At 40.5% G+C, this 22,749-nt stretch overlaps 1 long non-coding RNA gene across 2 annotated transcripts in view; it reads left to right on the top strand.

The window, feature by feature from the left end:
• Nucleotides 1-653: 653 nt before the first annotated feature.
• LOC109273129 (uncharacterized) overlaps nt 654-22,749 on the top strand; it is a 177,845-nt gene continuing 155,749 nt past the window's right edge. For both annotated transcript variants that reach the window (XR_002082787.2, XR_002082785.2), the window contains exon 1: nt 654-770. This is a non-coding gene — a long non-coding RNA (uncharacterized LOC109273129). The remainder of the gene's footprint in view (nt 771-22,749) is intronic.

Below are 22,749 nucleotides of genomic sequence, written 5' to 3'. Positions count from 1 at the left end.
AATCATGATCTTGAAGAGGTATCTGCACCTCCATGCTCAATGCGGCATTATTCACATCTATTACAGTGTGAACTTTGCCAGAAAAGTGGTGCTTCATAGGGGTGAGCAGACAGAAGCAATAGATTCTAATGAACTTGGATCTGAGGCCACAGAATCTTGTTAACATCATCAGCACCTACTTCACCCAGAGCAAACTCTTGAAGCTTGCTGGAAACTGCACAGAATGTATCTGCTCTCTGAGCACTTCCTGTTTGTTGTCTTTTTCCTATGCTGGGTCTGCTCTCATTTTGCCCCATTTATTTATTATCTTGTTAATTTCTCCCTCCCTCATTCCAGGTCAGCATCTCAATTTGCCCTGTTGTGCCTTGCATTGGCATAGGAATCTGGGTCCCATCCTCTGCTTGGGGCTAGCACTTGAGCAGCGTCTCCTTCAAATATGCATGCAGGAATGTGTCCTGAAACTCTTTGGAAAGATAAAAAAAAAACTTCCCGAAGTCAGTGGGCTTTGTACAGCTTTGTACAGTTTTGAGAGCTCATACATGCGTGTATACAAAAGAAGCTGTATCCGCAGGGAGGAATAAAAACAATCCCTTAGTGGAGAAATCTAATAAAAATTAAGTGATTTTCCCTTATTCTTCCAGGCATTTAAGGAACTTGACTTTCAGAAAGACAGTGCTTTTTGGACCTGAAGTTAACACTTTCCTCCCTGGTTAATGCTGCCCTGTTCTGAACTTCTCTGTTCAAAGGTTGGCATGAAGACAGCTACTGAGGTAAGTAAGGGTGAGGTGCGACCAATCACCACCAGCTTATGATCTATTATTAAAACTGATGGCTTGTTATAGTCCCAGGGCAAGGATTTTTATGACTAATATGAGGAGGAGGATGACACAATAAAAGGGAAGGAACAGAAAGGAGAGGGAGGAGAGAGAAGGGGAAAGGGAATGGACGTTGAATATACAGATGCTCCAGTCAGGTTGTCTCAGGGCATTTGAGTGGTTATAGGCCTGGATGACTTGGTGTCATGAAAACTGTTGCTACTTTTCCTTCCTTAAAAAGAAAATGGCTTTATATTTCCCTGATGATGAGTGATGTTGAACATTTTTTCACGTGTTGGTTGGCCATCTGGATGTCTTCTCTGGAGAAGTGTCTATTCATGTCTTTTGCCCATTTCTTCACTGGATTATTTGTTTTTTGGGTGTTGAGTTTGGTAAGTTCTTTGTAGATTTTGGATACTAACCCTTTATCTGATATGTCATTTGCAAATATCTTCTCCCATTCTGTTGGTTGCCTTTTAGTTTTGCTGATTGTTTCCTTCGCTGTGCAGAAGCTTTTTATTTTGATGAGGTCCCAGTAGTTCATTTTTGCTTTTGTTTCCCTTGCCTCCAGAGACGTGTTGAGTAAGAAATTGCTGCGGAATCATTGCTTCCCTATATACTAACTAATTTGGATGTAAATTTTAAAAAATAAAGTTAAAAAAAAGAAAAGTGGCTTTGTTTTGACTATATAAGTGTTTTATTTTAAATTTTTTTAATGTTTACTTATTTTTGAGAGAGAGACAGAGACAGAATACGAGTTGGGGAGGGGCAGAGAGAGGGGGAGACACAGAATCTGAAGCAGGCTCCAAGCTCCGGGCTCAGCACAGAGCCCGACACGGGGCTCAAACCCGCAAGCCATGAGATCATGACCTGAGCTGAAGTTGGACACTTAACTGACTGAGCCACCCAGGTGCCCCTTGACTATGTAAGTGTGTAAAAGAAAGAGAAACAATTTTCAAAAATTCAGAAGTTGTTTTTAAAATTAAAAAGGAACAAGATAATAAGCCCTCATAGTTGTGCTGGTGTTAGATAATAGCCGCTCAGTCTTGGGGTGCCCCGTTTACCTCTTCACATTATTTTCACCATGCTGTAGGCACCATGATGTTAGGGACCATGTCTGCATAGTTTATTGGCCTATCTTCAATCGTTAGAACAGTGCCTTACACAAAACAGATGATACACTTTTTGTTGTTGTTGTTGTTGTTGTTGTTGTTGGAAGAGACAATGAATATATGTGCATGTAAATTGTATTTTACAAAAATGAGTTTATATGATACTTAAAGAATTGCAACCTAATCTCTTCACTTAATAATGTATTGTATACATTTTGCCATATCAATAAGTGAACATTTACACTGGTGTTTTTTTTTTTAGGCACTCCAGAGTAGTCTACATTTTGCCTCCATGAACATATAATACTTTATTAAAGCAATCCTTCATTGATATATATTAGAGTTATTTCCATTTTTCATTGTTACAAACAATATTGCACTAAATATTTTTGAAAATAGTTTAGCTATTTTCTGATTATTTGCTTGGGATAAATTCCTAGAAGTAGAATTGCAGGATATAAATCATATATTTTTATGGCATTTAATTTATATTTCCAAATAGCCTTTCAGGAAGATTAGACCAATTTACTTTTCCACGAGATGCATATTAAAATGTATTTTCTCAATAGTTTTGATAAAAAAAGATAGGCATTGCCCATCTTTTAAAATACACATTTTTATGACTACTGTTAAATTACGACTTTCTTTTTAATCTGCTCCACTTTCTTCTTTCCTTTTTTCTTGCTATTTGCATTTCTGTATTTTTTTAACTGTTCATTTATTTATTTTGAGAGACACAGAGGGAGAGAGAATCCCAAGCAGGCTCCGTGTTGTCAGTGCAGAGCCCAACTCACAGCTGAAGCTCACAATCTGTGAGATCATGACTTGAGCTGAAATCAAGAATGAGACGCTTAATCAACTGAGCCAACCAGGCGCTTTTCTTCTGTGGTTACCTTTGTATCCTCTTACCTTCCTAAATCCCCCTCTCCTTCTTTCCTTACTGATTTTTTAAGAGCTTTCTCTACATTGAGAGCTTTAATCGTTGTTACAAATAGTTTCCCTACTTTCTGTCGTTTGCTTCTTAGTTCTGTTTAGAACAGTGGTAATGATGGGAGTTGATGGCTGCTGGCGTTGTTAATTTTGGTGTTGCTGCTTGGCAATGTTGTTTTCTGTTGGTGGCGGCGGAGATTTTAGTAGTAAGGATGTTATTGTGTCATTTTAACCTACAGAAGTTAAATTCTACCACTGGTATTTCCTGCTTTAGTTTCTGCCTTTGGTGCCGTTCAAAGAAGTATTTTTTTTAAAAAAAAGACCGTTGCTATCTTAAAACTATATTTAAGAAAATATTTTGTTCTGATGCTTTTATGATCATAGACACATATACACTCACATGTGTTTTAAGTATATATATTTGAGAGAGAGAGAAAGAGCATGAGTGGGGGAGAGGGGCAGAGGGAGAGAGAGAGAGAGACTGGATCTTAAGCAAGCTCCACCCTCAGCATTCAGTGTGGAGCCTGGTACAGGGCTCAACCCTATAACCCTGGGATCCTGACCTGAGCCGAAATCAAGAGTCGGATGCTCAACTGACCAAGCCACCCAGGCACCCCTCCTCTCACATGAATTTTAATCCTGATCTGTCTGGAATGAATTTTGTATAAAATGTGTAGTAGGTGTCAAAGGATCAGGAGTCATCACTCACTATTATCTCAAATTACAAGACAAGGCTGAATTTATTGCTCCCAATTAGGGAGATCCATTCTGCTGAGGCACGGTGGACCTCAACATTACAGGCAGTGCATCTTACGGGTGCTGGGGAAGTGTGTCGTTGGGGCTGGGAGGTGGTTTTAGAGGTATAAGTACACGGACATCTGCATAAGGGAGGTTATCTGGGGGAGACTGCTGTTGGCTGACGCTCAGGTGTGTGTTTCTTTTGACTGAGTCACTTCCTCATAAGCTGTCTTTCCAAAGCCAGGGACTGCCACTGATTGACTGGCTTGACCAAGTAGGTCCATTGAGGGGAGTTGTTGATAAATTCAACGGGTTTTAAAAGCAGTTCTGATGGTTACCTGTTACCATGGCTACAGACAAATCAGTCCTTTCCCATGATTCTGGGAACTTTATAGTTTTCCATGGATATCTAATTTTTTTTTTCCTAAGTGATGGAAAAGGGGAAAGAGATTGTGTTTTAATATGTTTATTGCTTTCATTTTGTTTTGCAACGTGATTTTTTTAAGTTTATTTATTTTGAGAGAGAGAGAGAGTGAGAGAGAGAGAGAGAGAGATTGAGAAAGCAGGGGAGGGACAGAGAGAAAGGGAGGGAGAGAGAATCCCAAACAGATTCCATGCTGTTAGCACAGAGCCCGATGTGGAGCTCAAACTCACGAACCATGAGATCATGACCTGAGCCTAAATCAAGAGTTGGATGCTTAACCGACTGAGCCACCCAGGTGCCCCTAATGTATTTATTTCTTTTTACAGTGTGAATTCATGGAGGTTAGGAGCTCGTTTCCTCTACTCTTTATTCCCAACCCTGTAGCATACAAATATTTAATAAGTTGAACTCTGGGAACCAGCGTCTCAAGCACCTACCTGGGCCGTGGCCATAAACAGCCAGTGATTTTGATATCTTTTGATTTTTGCTTTTTGGTACCGGGAAGACCTCCAAAAATCATCAGCAAGCACTGCTTCACATTGCCAGTGACACTCACATTTATATTTGAGAAGACGTAATTGATAAGAATCAGAAACATTAATACTGAGGCCTTCTATCAGCATAACAGCCAATATTAATTAGTACTTGTCATGGCATTCAGTACTGCCCGCCTCTGCACCCGTCCCCCTGCATCTGTCCCCCCGGACACCCATTAAGTCCTTTCTATGGCCTACTTCGGGAAGTCTTCACAATAATCTTTTGAGAGACTTCTTATAGGAATAAGAAGAAATTCCTTTTCCAGATAAGGAATCAATGTTCAGAGAAGCAATCAGTGAGTTACATGGGACTGGGGTGAGGGGAGGATGGGTCTGGTATTTATTTAATAAACAATATAAAACACAGTTATTCAAGATACGTAGATGTGTTTTTCAACCTGCACTATCTCACGTTGACCTTCTATAAATGAGAAGGATTTAAATTTGGCGAACACCAGGGAACTAATGTTAACAGGCACTGTGTGCCAGGCACTGATAACATAATTTCATCTTCACATTAGCCCTGTTTGGTGGCTGTTATCACCACCCCCTTTTTGCAGAACCCGAGGCCCAGAGAAATCAAGTAGATCACCAAAGATACACAGTTGGTAAGTGGACGAGCCAGGACTTTAAACACGATGATGATGTTTAGTTCCAGTGACTCAATTATGTTGTCCTGTGTCTAAAACTAAGTGGTCCATATACTCTGACATTCCATGGACCGATTTAACTACAAGCTGTCTTGCTTAGGAGAATTATAGAAATGGGTCCAAAATTCTTACCTTTCTTTTCAGAAATTTAACCTGTAATCTGCGTTTGGCTAATTCAAGCAAATTTTGTGACTAATCTGGTATCCACTTCTGTGAAACCTGATCCCTCACAGTGTTGCTTTGATTCCTATAAAGAGGGTAATGGCTTTTCCAATTCAGTGTTGTATTATTTTCTGACTCTCTCATGGCCCTGGGGTAATTAATCACTGGATGTTAAAGCAGAAGGAGGTTGTGATGAGTCTGCAGGAGCAGCCTACGCTAAGGGGGACAGGAACAATGCCATTAACAGGGTCTTCCCAGGAGGAGAAGCAGAAAGCCTTGTGGCTCTGGGGATTTCCCACATCCTCATTTCAGTCCTCCAAGTAATCGCTGATTGATTCTTGATGACTAGAGTTTATTCCAATAAATGCCATACTTTGCCAGATGGCATATTGCAATCAAGAAAAATGACACTAAAAGGCAGTCTAATAATATCGTGGTAACCACTAATTTCAGCTAGGTTTTCACTCTGGAACACCTATACTTTGTGGGATTTCATTCACCCAAATAAGTCTAATTCTCATGAAGACTTTTAGAATAAAGGCGATAGTTAAGTTTGGGAGGACAAATAGGTGAGATTATCATTAGTGGTAAGTATAAGCTACATATCTCAAGGTGATCACAGAATGGCTTTTGTTCTCCATTGAGACTCTATCACCTAGAATGAGCACTCATTGAATGAAAGAAGGAATGAGGGTCAGGTACTGAGAGTCCTTTCCAGAATTAGTAGGTCTCTCATCCATGTAGACCCTTGACAGTTTGATCTTTCAGACCCTCCTGAGTGAAGAGAAATAAACATAAACATATTTCTGCACTCACAGGCCTTAAAATTTAGTGAACAGAAGAAACGGTATAAAAATAAGGGGAAATTTTTGAAGAATGTTCACGAAATTAGACGATCAGTCAACTAGATCTTAGCCTTTAAAGCAGGTGCGTGAGAGATGAAGCTGAGGAGATGAGATGGTCAGATCATGAAGGCGTTCCTAGCCACACGCTGAATGATAGTGAATAGATGAGCTATAGATGTCAAGGAAGCCAGGTAAGGGCATTGAGCAGGGAGAATAAAAATATGGAGAGTGCCAAATCTTTTTATCTCGCTTCTGGAAATAAGGGACGGACGAGGTTGTAGGATTCTGGCCTTGGAGGATCGGGAACCTCAGGGTCACTAACCGTGTTGCAGCTGAGTCACCTTCCCTGTCTTCACATTCATAATCTCTTGCAGTTCTGTGAGGAGGTAAAGGGAGAGCACTGTTATCCCATTGGGCCAAGTAAGAGGCTGTATCTCTGGTCGGTTCATCATATAGCCAAGGTTAATTAAGTGCTGTGTTGGTTTTGTAGCTGAAGCAGACCTCTGGCCTTCTGCCATGGTGTGTTGCCTTTTCCACTGTGTTTACAATATGGGTTTTCAAAGGCCCATGCAAAGCCAAGGATTTCTATGAAAAGTTTATTCTTTTCTCTATTTCAGTCCTCCAAATGACACAGTCTTTCATCCCCAACTGCCCAGGCTGTTCTTAACAATACTTTCCCATGTTACCAATGACAGCAACTTGTGGAGTGAGAAGTCTCCCTGTGTGATGTGATGTAATGTAAGGAGGTTCTGAAAAGACACCACTGTCCTTAGAAGTCTTCCCAAAGTTGCCTTCCATAATTACAAAACATTTTGCCTTTACATTTTATTTGTTTGGATGATAAAAGCAATACCTACAAGAGGAGTCAGATCTCAGCTTTTGTCACCTACCATTAAGGCTGTGGATGCTTCTCCACCCACGTCAGTGGCTAAAGACTTGTAGACAATCATAGTTTGATAATTGAAAGAGCCAGAAAGGACCATAAGCATCATGTCAGATTTCCCGATTTTATAGATGGAGAAATTGAAGGTCTGAAAAAGAACATGACAAACCTAAGGTGATATAGGTTACTAGAGCGTGGATTACTATACCCTTGGTGTCCTGTCCCCCAGGCCTGATTGTCCCTAATTCCATGCTAGGGTTTCAGTACGGGCAGCACTATTTGCCACGCTATTTGTCCTAAGTGGTTTACATACATTAAATCATTAAATTCTCGTAAGAACACAATGAGGGAGGCCCTATTATTATTTTATACACAAGACACAAAGATATTAAGTGAGTTTCAGAAAGCTACAGAGCCGGCAAATGTCAGAGCTGGGATGTGACCCTTGGGCAGGCTGGCTCCACAGGCCAAGCTCTTAACCATTACAGTATGCCACCTTTGGGGAGAAGTGTGTTGGGTTGGAGGAGACACAGGAGGGCAAGGGCAGCACAAAAGAAGGGCATGGCCAAAATACAGTCTAGGCTGATTTATGATTTTTGTCAAGAGGCTGTATTCTGTCATACATTATAGTGACCCTGAGTATTTGATTCTCAATATACCCCTACTTGTTAGTGCCTTGGAGAGAGAGCAAAGCTCACGAATTGATGACAGGACTAAACACAAGCCAAAAGTTCCTGAAAAAAAAGGCAAATCATGCTTAGGTGAAGTTAATAGAAATTGAGTGCACAGATTAAGAGAGGTGATAAGTCCAGTCGTTTTCTGTGACACAACCCACATTGGAGATGTCAAGTGTAGTGCGTCTTCTTTTAGAGGGTGCAGTGGGCAAGTGGTACCACTTCGGGAAATATAAATGAGATGGAGACAGGATCCGAGATTTGTTCAGCCAGGAATGGGGGAGGGGTTGCACATACTTCACATGGGGAAAAGAAGACTGAGAAGATGTTCCAGGCCCATTCCATGGCCTTGGACAGTCACACAGTCAAAGAATAAATGCTTCCTGCCTGAGTCCAACAGGACCAAGGTGGCATAGCTCACTCTGATAATTGGAACTGTCACGCAACATCGAATGGGGTGAATCCCAAACCATAAAGTAATCAAGTTCCATGTCTGTTGGTGTATTCAGCAGAAGTTAGATAAAAATCTCCCAAGAATTATCTCAGGGGCGGGAGTGTTGAGATGCAGGACAGAAGAAAGTAAGTTTGGCTAATGTGATCACCTAGTTTTCTTGAAACTTTCAGAATTTGGGCAATCTTTTGCTAGTGTGATGTATTCAGAGTTGCCTCCCAGTTATCGATTGTATATTACTGTCAACCAAGGATGTCTAGTAAATAGGAGTTTTGCTTCCCAGCATGGAAAGTATGATGTCTAGCTTCGTATGATTCTAGCTTCATATGATTCAGTTAATTAACCACCACTTACTCCTAGACATAAGGCACCTTCTGCAGATTATTGGGTTTCCTTTAGTGGGTGGCAAAAAAAAAAAAGTAGTATAAAGCAAAATATATGTGGTGGCAACTCATGGAATTACTTCTTTCTCTTTTGCTCTGGTGTCTTGGGAGTGGAAGCGTCTCTTGTCTATTCTGGTGAATAGAAGCAGACATGAGTTATTATTATGGTCTGTGCCTCATAATTTCTGTGTCACCAAGATGTGCTCTGTTTATTACTGCACTTAGAAAGCTTTGGAATATTAGCCACATAAAGTCTCTCTCCATGGATTCTATTACCACACTCTTCAGTTGTTCCAGGAACTGAAACTGTAGAATCACATTTCTGGGGAGAAACAGCTCTCTGCCTTGTTCCTTGCTGGTTGTGCAGTCTGCTGGGAAGGTTTTGTTACAGATCATTAAAACAGGCATGATCCCTGGAGATCCTCTGGTTTATCTCCCCATCTTTGCCCTGCATATTTGAGGAATTGAGATCCAGGGAGTGGAGGTGGCTAGTTCAAAGTCATAGGAGACGGTATAGATTTGGACTTCCAGTCTGACAGATTCCTAGTTCTGTGGATTTACTCCTCTCGGATCCACCCAGTCTCCTTTGGAAGTTCTAAATGCATATAAGAGGGGTGAACGACGTAGGTGGTGACCAGTTCACCTGGTGGGCCAATCTTGTGAAGCATTCCCTTAGTAAGAAAGATAAACAGAAGGTCTTCTCAAAATGAGTGCACTGAGCCTCATTTTCCTCATTGGTAAAAGTGGGGCTGGCTTTACAGGACTCCTGTTAGGGTAAAATGATATAGGATATGTCGAGCTCCTAGCACTGCTTCAGGTGGTGCAGGAGGGTCCTTAATGCTCTCCTTTCTTTTTGGAGAAGGAGAGTAGTATCTCCAAGGATCGGTTGTGGCACTCTGATCTGTGCACAGTGGTAGGCGTGGGGTTAGGGGCAGACTTCTTAGGGCAATGGGGACCAGCCCTTGATCTAATCTCTTCATTAATATTTTTTTTAAAGCTCCTGATGGACAGGGATCAAATGCAGTGGCTCCCCACAGCAGTGAAATTAACGTAAAAATCCTAACCAGGGTCCAGAGGCCTTATGTGTCCAGAGTCCCGGTTGCTTCTCTCCTCGTGCCTATCTTTCCCTTTTGTTCTTAATCCATGAAGTGAGAACACGGTGTTCGACAAGTATTTGTTAAATGAGTTATCACCACAACCCCTGTGTAGACTTAATTCGTAGTCGTTGAATAGTTCATTAAAGTTAAGATTCTTCAGATTATTTGTATACCTGCTAAATTATTCAACAATTAAAAAAAAACGGTAGTACCCAGTACAGGCAGAGCTCAGTGAAATTAGTACCCTGGTTTGGTGTGCAGCTGGTAATTGTCCTGTAACTACAATTAGCCATATGTATCAAGAACCACGATGAAGATAATATCCTTTGATCTAACAGTGTCACTCATGGGAATTTATCCTCCAGAAAGAAACCAAGTGAAATAAAAAGCCCCTATTAATAGAGATATTCTTTGCACATTTACGTACAATAACAAAAACATTGAAACATTTGAGTGGTCCAGCTAAATAAATTATGATTCCCTCATTGAATGGAATATCATGAATAATTAAATATAATAATTATAAAGGTATGGTAAAACATTCACAAAATAAAGTCTAAGAGGAATATCAAATAGTATCTACACTTCGGTATTAATTACATAAATGTGAGTTTATCTGGACAAGAATAGCGGAGGCATTGTTGTATTAAGTTATGGAATTATGCTAGCTTAAAGTCAAGTATATGCTCATTGTTTTTTTTTTAATGTTTACTTATTTTGAGAGAGAGAGAGTACGAGCAGGGGAGGGGCAGAGAGAGAGGGAGAGGGAGAATCCCAAGCAGGCTCCTCACTGTCAGCACAGAGTCTGACACAGGGCTCGATCTCTTGAACCAGCTTGATCTCATGAACTGGGAGATCATGGCTGAGCCGAAATCAAGAGTCAGACTCTTAACCAGCTGAGCCACGCAGACGCCCCCTATGCTCATTATTTTTATCCAAAGTAAATATGTCTTTAAAAAGAAATGAATAATACATTAATAAATATGAAAATGTTAGGAGAAACAAGATTTAAGAACTTTCTTTTTGGTTTTTTGATTTCTATCTGGAAAACAGTCTTGCTTCTTCCGGTTGGAATGTGACAGTGAGGAGGTTCTTCATATGGGAGAGGAAATAGTACTCCCTGCTCTCTTTGTGCCTTTCTCTGTACTTTCCTTTCAATCAAAAACATCCTGTCCCCAAACTTCACTTTGTCCTTCATTGTCTTCTTCAAATGCCCATGCTTCAAGAAGCATTCCGAAGCTGTCCTCACTTACTGTTCCATTGATTTATTCACAGAAAAAAAAAAAAATATCCCGTATACTCATTCATCCATCCAATAAGACACAAGGCTTCCTTAATCTCTCAGTGGTCATTTGGAGTTTAAGGTATTCATTTGAGACTTCTAGTCTATTTTTCAAAGGCCTGGGCAAGAAGGAAAATGACAGCAATCTGTTGTTCCTTTATCTCCTTTTTTTTGAAATGATAATTTGTTCTGGCCATAATTCCTGGTGGAGCATTTGTCTAATTTCAACTATATTTTTCATAATACCATGAGCTAATGGCTAAGTGGGTTGCCTTTATTGCACTGGATCTGAGCTTTAGCATTTTTCCAATATCTGGTGAAAATATCCATTCACATAAACAGAAACTCCATAATAGCTGCATGTGGAAGTTCTGAGGTAATGTCTCTTTTCTCAAGAAAGTTTCAATTTGGAATTTTCCAGAGTGACCCATGAAGCAGTCTGAGATTCTCCATTCCCATTGGGTCAGATGAACTTAGTGAGAGCAGACAGGGGAGCTGTTGAATGGCTGCCATATTCCAATCAGTGCAAGATTTCTAGTCTCTGGTTCACAAAAGGATTCCTAATCACGGATGGAAAGGAAAATAATGGAAGTCCTCTAGGATAAGTGGGTGGGAAGAAAAAAGTGGAATAACATTTCTTGGGTGTCTACAATGTGCCAGATTTATACATATGGTTTTTAATATCACATTTCATCCTCAAAAAAACTAGGTGATTTTTCAAGGGGATATTAACCCATTTTATAGGAGAGAAAACAAGATGAAAAACGTAAAAAGAAAAAGAAACTTGAGGAGAAAGCTTAACAAGACCGTCCGTCAGGTTAAGTAACAAAGCCCATCACCCTGCATAGAAGGCAGATAATGTTTTATCCAAGTCTATGCTTTTTGGCATCAAATGTAGGCTGGGCAAATAGGTCGAAAATGAGATGTTTTATTGAAAAACAGTCTCATACAAGTGAATCATTTCATCCTATCCTTTTTATATCACTCCTACATAGAAATTATAAATCTCTTTAGCTGAAGCTCTTGACTGTCTGAATGTCAGGCAGGGTAGCAGAGTTAGAGAAATAATGTTGGGAGCTCCCCAACCAGTGGCTGATGGGAGATCGTGAATAAATACCCAAGCTCTTTCACCTACAATGAGGGGACTCTGAGGTGTGAATTCTATGCTGACTCGTAGGGCTCGCAGAGGGACTAAGCTCTAGGTCTCTACAGTCATAACTGGCTTAAGAGCATATCCTTTAAAACCTGCCTGCTTTCTTTAATCACTTCCCCACTTCCCTACAAGTATCACCTCTCAAATAAACTGCTTGTTCTCACATCCTTGTCCCAGGGCCAGCTTCCAGGCGAACCCAATCCAACAGTTCCTTCGGATAGCAAGTACAGCCCAAGTACAGATGGGGAGTGTGGACTCTGTGAATGGTAGAGCTCAGTAAGGCTGCCTATCACCTCTGAAAGAATGACTCCTAATTTCTATCCTGAGAAGTAAAATATGTGTTTTCCAGTATCACATCTTTTTTTAATGTTTATTTATTTTTGAGAGCGAGAAGGAGAGACAGAACACAAGCGGGGGAGGGGCAGAGAGAGAGAGGGAGACACAGAATCTGAAGCAGGCTCCAGGCTCTGAGCTGTCAGCACGGAGCCTGACGTGGGGCCCGAACCCATGAACCGTGAGATCATGACCTGACCCAAAGTCGGATGCTCAACAGCCTGTGCCACCCAGACTCCCCTCCAATACCACATCTTAAGGTAGGCCAGGGTTTGGCAAATGATAGCCCATGGGCCAAATCTGGCCTTCTGCCTATTTTACTTTTATGGCCTATAACCTGCAAACTAAACATGCTGTTATGTTTTAAAATGGTTGTTATATAGTACTCTGAATTACATAAATTGTCATTTAAGTTATAGAAGTTGTTCTATAAGTATCCAGAATGTTGCTTCTTGGTCTGTAAAACCTAAAATATTTACTATCTGGCCCTTTACAGAAAGTTCACCAACTCCTGAACTTCCAGCTACTTGGAAATCCCACTGGTTCCTCAAACACCACATTTGTATTAACCGTATCAGTTATGGTATCTGGCCCAGTCAGAGCCCTGAGACCAGGGAGGGCAGTTATCCAGGGAGTGCTAAGCCATAGGATATATGCAGCCTCCAGTATGTCCTGTCCTGAAAACACGGCTGTGGCCAATAAGTATCCTCTCTTTGGAATTTAGTACAGGTTACGTGGGGGTGACCCGATAGGCAGTGGAGTATTATGTATAGAGGAAGCCGCGAAGTAGAATCAGGATGGAGACATATTGGGGTGGGGGCTAGGGTATGGGTACAGAGTCAGAATTATGAGAAGACAGGATAAACAAATGTTATGAGGAAGCTGAAACCTTGAAACCATGAGTTAAGTATAAGACTTGACACAGAGAAGAGATGTAAAAGGGTTGCAGCCCAAGGATCTAACTAAAGCAGTAAGACTTTCTCTGTCGCATACTGTGAATGCCCTGAGGGCAGCCATACCTTATTCTTCCTTCTTTTTTTTTTTTTTTTTTTTAATAATCAGGTCCATTTAATACATTTCAGGGTTGTATTGATATAAATGGGTACTAATTTGGGGGTCTAAGGATGCTTTAAAAGTTGTTCCGTTTAAATTAATGGAACATTTGACTTGAACATTTTAGAGGGGGTTTTCAGTAACAAATTCTTATCTTTCATTCTAACCCCAAATCTAAATGTTATCAATAAATGTTATCACAGTTATCCAATAAAGCCTGACTAACGCATATGAATTAAATCATTGCATTTGCTTTTTTATCCCATGCTCCAACAAAGTATCTTTTGACTGGCTTCTGTTGCTTATGTCTCTTTTTGACTTTGCACATTGACTCCTCAGTTGTATTAAAAGAACCACAGTCCAAAAGCAATGATGGAAGGACCTCTCTAGTCTTCTTCTTGCAAAATCTAATGTAGTTGTTAGGCGTTGAGTGAATATTTGCTGATTTATGCACCAATACATTTATAAATATAAATATAGATATAGATATAGGTATAGACATAGATATAGATACAGATATAAATATATATTATTTATTTTGCAAGAGGCTCTAATGAGTACAGTTGACCCTTGAATAGCACATATTTGAACTGCACCAGCCTGCTTATATGTAGATTATTTTTGATAAATACAGTACAGTATTATAAATATATTTTCCTGATGATTTTCTTTTTTAAAATTTTATTATTTTTTAAATTTTTCTAACATTTATTTATTTTTGAGAAAGAGAGACAGAGACAGAACATGGACTGGGGGAGGGGGAGAGAGAGGGAGACACAGAATCCAAAGCAGACTCCAGGCTCCAAGCTGTCAGGACAGAGCCCGATGCAGGGCTTTAACTCACGAACTGCAAGAACACGACCTGAGCTGAAGTCAGACGCTTAAACAACTGAGCCACTCAGGTACCCCTCCTTATGATTTTCCTAATAACATTTTCTTTTCTCTAGCTTACTTATATTGTAAGAATATAGTATATAGTGCATATAATAAACAGACCGTATGTTATTCAAACTGTTGAATGTTATCAGCAAGACTTCCAGTCACCAGTCGGCTCTTAGGAAAGTTTGCGGGGAGTCAAAAGTTATACATGGATTTTCAATGATGTATGTGTGGGGTGCCCCTAACCCCACATTGTTAAGAGTCAACTGTATATTTCTGTCAAAACAGTATGTTCAGTAGCATGTAGGACTTCTCACTCATACATAGCTAACGTCCTACCACCCCTAGCTCTTCCCTAAAGGTGTTATCCTTGTACAATTTTGGGTGGCTTTACTTAGATTTTTCATCTCCCTGGTGAACTGCTTTTGCCTTTCAAGTTCCATAAATGATCTCTGGGACATAGTCTTAGACGATTATATTCACTTCGATCCTCAGCACTAGTGTTGCAAAAAATATCTCTAAAAATATTCCATCATTCCATGAAGTAATAGGTCATTTGTGGGACGGAAGTAAAATGCTCTGTTCTCGGGAATCGATACATACAACAATGATTTTTTTTATGACAGTTACTTTGATTACTCGATATGTACCTTCCAAAAGTGATTTACCTTTAGACAGCACCACTATCCAGTGTTGAAGTATTATGGGGTAACAGTGTTCTTGGAGCAAAATGGGGGAGTAGAGTATTTGTAAGATACTCTCGGAAGGCAGAGCCAATCTACAAGAAAACTCACATTTATATTTTTGGGGTGTTTTGGCCATAGCTTGGGGGTATGGAGACTTTTCTAGTAGCCTTCCGTTTTGTGAGTTCCTGCAGGACTTGGTTTCGCATGTGTCAAAGAATGTCACTGCTCCCTTATGCTCAATCTCATGGCTTCTGACTTATTTCTGACTTATTTAGTCGGATGGCTCTTAGGCACATCCAGTAAAACGCCAACCACAAAAATGAGCAGTTGCTGTTTATAAACTCCACACGTTGTTATATAATCCAGATGACAACACAAGTGTGAAATGCTGCTAATATTCAGCTTTAACCACAGTTTTAACACTTATAGACAGCCAATGTGTTGCTGGGGCGTCCAGTTTCATATTATGAAAACTCCTAACGGAAATGGAAACTTTATGAGCTGGGTCCATTGCACTGAAACTTTATTGTGCCTGTTACATGCTGTGGTACCAGGGGGCAGTGAATTAGACCCACGTGAAGAGCCAGAGTCCACGTTCCACAAAGCCCTTGGTTGGTTCTGCTATCATTCAGGGCTCTGAAGTATTTACCTATGTGGTTTTTTTAATGGCATAGTTTTGTCCTCAAACTACAAAGCTGGAAATATCTGCTCTCGGGTCATTTAAGGAGCTAACTTTCATCTCTCAAGGAACATATAGCCCCATAGCTGGAAAAGTCATTTCAATAGGGCAGGAAAAACAAACAAAATAAAACTCATTAAACACCTTATGAAGTCTCCTACTACCAATATTGCCATCTCTGTATTTATCCATAGCTGGTATAACTTTATCAGCTAGACATGTCTTTGGATCCAAGCAACAACAAGAATTTTGACTAATAGCGGTTTTCTCATGTAACCAGAAACTTGTGCTAGTTCAATGGTTCAATTATGTCAAGGTTCAACTATGTTTTACTTGGCTTTTCTCTCACAGGCTCAGGTGATATCTGTAGCTCCAAACCTCGTTTCTGTATTCAAGTTAAGGTGGTGGAAAGGAGCAGCCATGACTTTCTTTTTTTATCAGGAAAACAAAGTCTTTTTTTGGAAATCCCAGAGGCTTCTTATATTTCACAGGCTAAACTTTAAACCACAGGTACTCAAGTGGCAAGGGAAATAGAGCAGAAGATGTTAATAGTTGGATTTAACTGTTAATGGTTAATCACCCAGGAGTGAGCACATCATAGGTCCTTTTGGCAACGAAGGAAGGTGCTCTGGGCACTGGGCAGGCGGGGGACGATGTCGGCCCAAATGCCCTTCTGGGCCAGCTCAAGGCTCTTCTCTGATCCCACTAATTTCCCCCATCTTTGTTTCTCCTTCTTGCTCTTACTTTTCTAACCTGGCCAATTCATTTCTCAGAGATTCTGAAAGTAATGTTCAGGCCAAAAAGTTAATGCTAAATGAATAATTTATAAAAATTATACACATTTAAGCATAGGAGAGGAATGGAGAAGAGCTGAGTGACTTTTAGGAGAAGGGGCTTTGGATTTAGGTCGAATCGTGTTGGAGTCCTGGCTCAATCCTTATCTCTCACCACAAGTGTGGTAGATTTGGCTTTCTTAAATCTCAGTTTTATCATGAGAGCAATAAAAATCATTCCCAATTCAGAAAGTGGTTTTGAGGATTAAATGCATATAAAATGCTTGTCAAAGTGCCTGCCTGTGGTAAAGCATTCAGTGAATGTTAGCTATAGTAGAACGGTCATCGATTAAGGCTTGGGGACTATTTTGATGTCACTGTTTTATATACATTTTAAAAACGACATAGAATTAGATATGTCACTTTAGAGCTCTGTGAAATGTTTGGGTTGCCGTTCTTCCAATAAATTTCTTGGTTTGTTGATTTAACACGCATGCTAGGCATCATAGAAGCCCAAGGTCAGGTGTTGGAGATTCAACCATGTAATGGCTGATAAGTTTAACAGTTGAAAATAATACACATAAATCATACGTACATACATACGTACATACATATATTGATACATAAGGTAGTTCATTTGGATGTTCATCACATTAGGGGGGTTCAGTGTGGCTTGAGGTTGAATGGCTGTTTACAAGCCAATTTCATACCCACTGTTGTATAGATAAATGGAAGAGAAGCACTTGGACCATACGCCTGGCACATAGTAAAAATGTTATATATATTATTGAAATGTTATATATAAAATTTCATATATCTGTAAGTGTTATTAAAATTAAATTATGTTAAATTAAAAATGTTATATATATTCTTTTGTATGCATTATCTTCTGTTTGCACACACTGCAAACGTTTAATCTCCATGGTGTTCTAGAATCATTGATTATTAGCCCTAGAGGTTAGTATATGGGCTACCAAAGGGAGCACAGCTCTGGAGGTTAATAACAGATGTCAGAAGCCCTTCATATTGGAATGAATACAGGAATGATAATAAATGTGATAATGTATGTAGCTAATGTCAGACAAAGTTCTTTCCACGCATTATTTCCCTGAATGCTGACATTGGTTGTATGAGATGAGTTCTATTATCCTCCAGTTTAGGTGTGAGAAAACCCATCTTTGGAATGAATATACATCTTGTCCAAGTTGGCATATCTAGCAAGTATTTTGACTAGAATGCAAACCCAGGTCTCTGCAATCCTAGCATCCAAGATTTTATTTCTTGTGATACTCTGCCTCTACTTATCATTGTTTACTAATTACTTCAAGCGTTAACATTTGTTCAGTAAATGAATACATAAAATGAAACCTAGGTAGAATGTTTCCAATGGAAGATATTCCTTCCTGGTCACTCTTTTACTAAACCATGAAATGATGTTGCTTTTATTTTTACAAGACGCAAGACAGCGGACACGAATGAGCACTTCTTTAATGAGACTGCTTATTTTCTAAGGTGGACTTGATTCTCCCACTTATCTTCTATCTCTCCATTTTAATTTCACAGTATAAGTAACAGGTGTTCTTATTAACTATTTAACAACATGAAAAAATAGGTTTAATGAAAGGAAACCATGTCTCACGCATTGATCAACTCTCTTTGAGACTTGCTGCATTCTGAATGCTTTCTGTGTTCTCTCCCTTTGAATGTCCAGTGATTGTGCTCTCCATCCATCCACCTAAAGGGAAAGGGGAAGACTAATTATGATGGCAGTGCAAATGATACGCCAGTTTTCATCAGTTGTGCTTCCCTAGAAACTTAACCAAATTCAATTTCCTGGAGGGAGAATTTAAGAAAAAAATTTTTAAGAAATTTGTGATGCAGCTAAGGAATCCATGCTTTTAGTGTTTACACCCATTAAAAACAGGAGGTTATGGAGTCACATATGGCTCTACCAAACTCACCACATAAATAGCTCCCTACTGCATATATCCATTTCATTTTCCCACGAACATCTAAAAGCCCAACATGACCAAAACCAAACCTTCCACCTACTCCCCCCTCCCCCCCCCCCACCGTGCACAAATGGTTTCCTTGTCTAAGGTGCCCTTATCATTGATTGGCATTTCTACCCAACCCACTTCCCAAGCCAGATATCTGAAAGTTGCCCTCAACTCCATTATCCCTCCCTTCTTGTACCTCTCCAAGTCTTGAAAACCTGAACTTAGCAATTCTCAAATCTCTGTTCTTGCCATCCTCTGGCACTGCCTTAGTTCAGAGCACTATCCTTTTGTCAACTTCACTTGAATTAACGGAATGACTTATTGTCTCCAGTGCTGAGTGTCCCTCATCAAACCAGTCTGCACATCCCAGCAGAGTGATTGATCTTTGGTTAAAAGAGGCACATACTACTGCTTGTTTGCTCATAAGTCTTCATGGATTTCCCTTGACTTCAGGAAGAATTCCTAATTCATTAGAGAGGATTTCACTCTACTATCCCATCTCTGCTTCTCTCTGCAGTGTCTCTTCTTGCCCCTCCCCCGAGGCATGCTCCAGTCAGGATAAATGCTGCATGGCCCTTCTAGAGAGCTCTGGCCTTCATCACTCTTGGTAGTCTGCATGTAATATTCTTGCTTCCTGGAAACATTTGCTTCCCTTCACGTCAATGTTGAGCAAGTAATTCCTCACATTTCAGCTTAGAAACTATTTGCTCTTGGAAGCCTTTGGACTCCTGGGACTGGGTCACATTCCTTTCTCTGTAATGCCCTTGTCTCACTGCTTACTTGCACTGTTCAATGATCTCTTTGAAGAACTGTACCTGGGTTCCGTCCCTGTGGTCTCTTCTAGAGCCCAGCATATAATAATTATTCAGTAAATACTTGCTGAGGAAATGGCGTGCTGGCTGCAAGAAGGAAAATAAGGGCATTTGCTCCAGGTATAATTTGCCTTAGCTATCCTGATATATTGAGATTAGGGGCGGCCCGGTGGCTCAGTCAGTTGAGCGTCCGACTTTGGCTCGGGTCATGATATCATGATATATTGAGATTAAAGCCGGTGAGTAGGGATGTGTGTGGGTGTGTGCAATACATATATGTTTAGCTTGAGTGATTAGAGTTATTACTATTACTCTTTCCTTCTCTCAGCCTAGAGAGATGAACCAGACTTACTCAGAGGCCAGAGGACTCAGGGAAACTTTGGGCTCTAGAGCCATTCAGACCACTTGTATAAGTTGTCCACTGCTGTGTGACAGATTACTACAAAATCAGTGGCTTAACACAACCCCATTAATTAGCTCACATTCTCTAGGTAAGAAGTCCAGCTGACATGGCTGATTCCTCTGCCCAGGGTACCACAAGGTTGAGATTAAGTGAATTTTCATCTCCAGGATCTAGGGGAGAAAAATCTCTTCTGATCTTATTCTTGCTGTTGGCAGAATTCAGTTCCTTGTGACTGTAGGACTTGGGTTTATTTTGCTGGCTCTCAGCTTCTAGTGGCCTGTTTCCTTCTTTGCCGTGTAGCCCCTTCCATCTTCCAACCAGCAATGGTGTGTCAAATCGTTTGTGTGCTTTGAATCTCTGACTTTCTCTTCTACTGCAAGCTGGAGAGAACTCTGCTTTTAAATGGCTCATGTGTTTAGGGCAAGCCTACCCTCATACTCTTTATCTTAACGTCAGTTGATTGTTTTTACCTCTGCAAAATCCCTTCACAGTAGTATGTTAGTGTTTGGCTGAATAAATGGGAGGTGTGAGTACACCAGGGGGGCAGGAATCTTGGGGTCGTTTTAGAATTCTGCTTACCACATCAACAAACCTCACCAAAGAGAGAGGGGGAGGGGCACCTGGGTGGCTCAATCGGTGAAGCACCTGACTCTTGATTTCAGCTCAGGTCATGATCCCAGGGTCGTGGGATCAAGCCCCACATCAGCATGGGGCCTGCTTAAGATTCTCTCTCTCTCTCTCTCTCTCTCTCTCTCTCTCTCTCTCTCTCTCTCCCCCCCTCCCTCTCCTCCTCCCTCTCCCCCTCCCTCTCCCTCTCTCCCTCTCTCTCTCTCTCCCTCTCTCTCTCTCTCTCTCTCTCCCTCTCTCCCTCTCTCTCTCCCTCTCTCCCTCTCTCTCTCTCTCTCTCCCTCTCTTCCCTCTGTCCCTCTCTCTGGCTCACATGTGCTCTCTGTCTCTAAAGTAAAAAAGGAAAGGAAAAGGAAAAGGGAAAAAACAAAGGAAGGGAGGAAGGAAAGGAAAGGGGGAAGGAAAGAGGGAAGGAAGGAAGGAAAGGAAAAGAAAGGAAAGAAGGAAGGAAGGAAGAAAGGAAGGGAGAAAAAAAAGGAAGAAAGAACCAAATAGAATATCTACAGGAAAATTTGGTGATGAGAATTGGGTTTGGGTGGAGGGAAACACGATCTAATTTTTGAAGGGAGACGTATCCCGTCCTGGTATCGCGCTTGACCCTGCGCACATGAAACTTGTCCAGTGCGAACATGAATCACATTTTAGTTTCAGCTTCACGTTTCATGGCTTCCTTGCTCACTCTCTCTAGTTGGCCCTGGACACACGTCTTATAAAATTCCTCATCTTTTCCCATTTTCATCACTATTATCACTGTCACCATCATTTCTTATCACTACCATTTAATGAACAACTTATTCTGTACCAATGTGTTATGTATCTTACATCATTGAATGCCTTCAAAAGTCTTCTGTAACTAGTTACTGCTGTGCCCATTCAGCAAATAAGTAAGCTGAGGCTCTGGGTATCTGACGCTAAAGATCATTTGTTTCATCTTGATATTTCCTGTGTTTTTTGAAAATGTGATGAGAGAGATTCATTCAGGAGCATGTGTGGGAAGCATAAGAATTAGAGCTCAGCACTTTGGACCTCCTAGCTCACCCATCAACCCTTTATAGGTAGAGCCAGTAACTGAAGAGACATCCCACCCATCTTCTGAGAAAGTGGCTCTTGTGGGCGAATAACACGTTGCTCATTTATTTCCCCTTTCATTATTAGTTAATTGTGAGCTAAGTGACCAAATGATCTTAATAAAATTGGCCTCTAAATACTGAATTGTAAACTTGTATGAATCAGGATCATGTGTCCTGTAAGATTTTTTTCTTCCTTTTTTAATTGAGTTCCACTTAAACATGCTCAGTGAAATATAACAATAGGATGCTCTGTTTCAACAGTTAGTCAGACCCAGCTGCTATGAAAATAATATGTTTGAGAAAATTGACTTGACATTTGATGGCCTTACGATTCTTCTGACAGGATATAATCAACTCATTAGGAAGAAACAGAAGCCTTCCTTGTACAGCCACGTATTTCTGGCCATGACCGCATTCCCTCGGAGTGGGGTGGGTGAGTGTTCAGGGCACATTGGGGCTTCATAGCCCCGGGGACAGCACTCAAAGTGACCCAGTCTATTTTCTCTTCCTCTGTCCACTGTTCTTGATCTGATGAATGGGAAACATTACTTTCTTAAGCCAACAATTTCTTTTTTTTCTTCTTTTCCTTCCCTGAAGTCTAAATTTATAACAAAGGCTTGGATTTTAAAAGATTTCTCTCAGCCTTCCTTCTGCTCAGGAACAGCTGGGACAGCTCTCTTGGGAAAGTGATTAGAAGCAGGAAGTGGCAATTGGGATTCCTGATTTCAGTTCCCAGGCCAGTCTGAGTTCTCTGTGGGCCCCCGAAGGGCTCATCTCAACCCTTTGCTTAGCTCCAGAATAAAACTCCTGGTTGCTTTGTCTGTTATTCCCAAACAAGTGGTGTGGGGGAGGGGAACGAGAATCACCTGTATGTAGAATCTAAATGCCAGCTCCCTAGGACCTCCGGAGTGCTCAGACTTCTTCTGTAGGCCACATTTTCACATCTGTAAAATGGAACCAATAATGGCCATCTTTAAATGATACTGTGTCAGAGGCAGTCACATACAGAAAATTGCTACAGAGTTCTTGGCATGTCTCCTAAATTCTATACTGGACTCTTTTGCCTGGAATTGTCTGTAATTTCTTTAAGTCTTCCTATTCAGTCAGTCAGTAAATATATGCTTGACATTATGTTTTTTTTATGGCCTTTTAATAAAATAATCATATTAAATATTAAATCCATATAATGATGATGATTTATATGCATTTCATGATTTCAGCTTACAAAGCTTAGTATTAAGGCTATTTTCATTTAATTGTTCTGATTTGCTGCATTATAACCTCCATCAGAAGAGGAAC

This window comes from Panthera pardus, unplaced genomic scaffold, assembly GCF_024362965.1.
Source record: "Panthera pardus isolate Hobbes unplaced genomic scaffold, ASM2436296v1 HiC_scaffold_7, whole genome shotgun sequence".
Taxonomy (NCBI): domain Eukaryota; kingdom Metazoa; phylum Chordata; class Mammalia; order Carnivora; family Felidae; genus Panthera; species Panthera pardus.
Note: the sequence above shows the minus strand (reverse complement) of the source record. Positions and strands in the feature narration are given on the sequence as shown.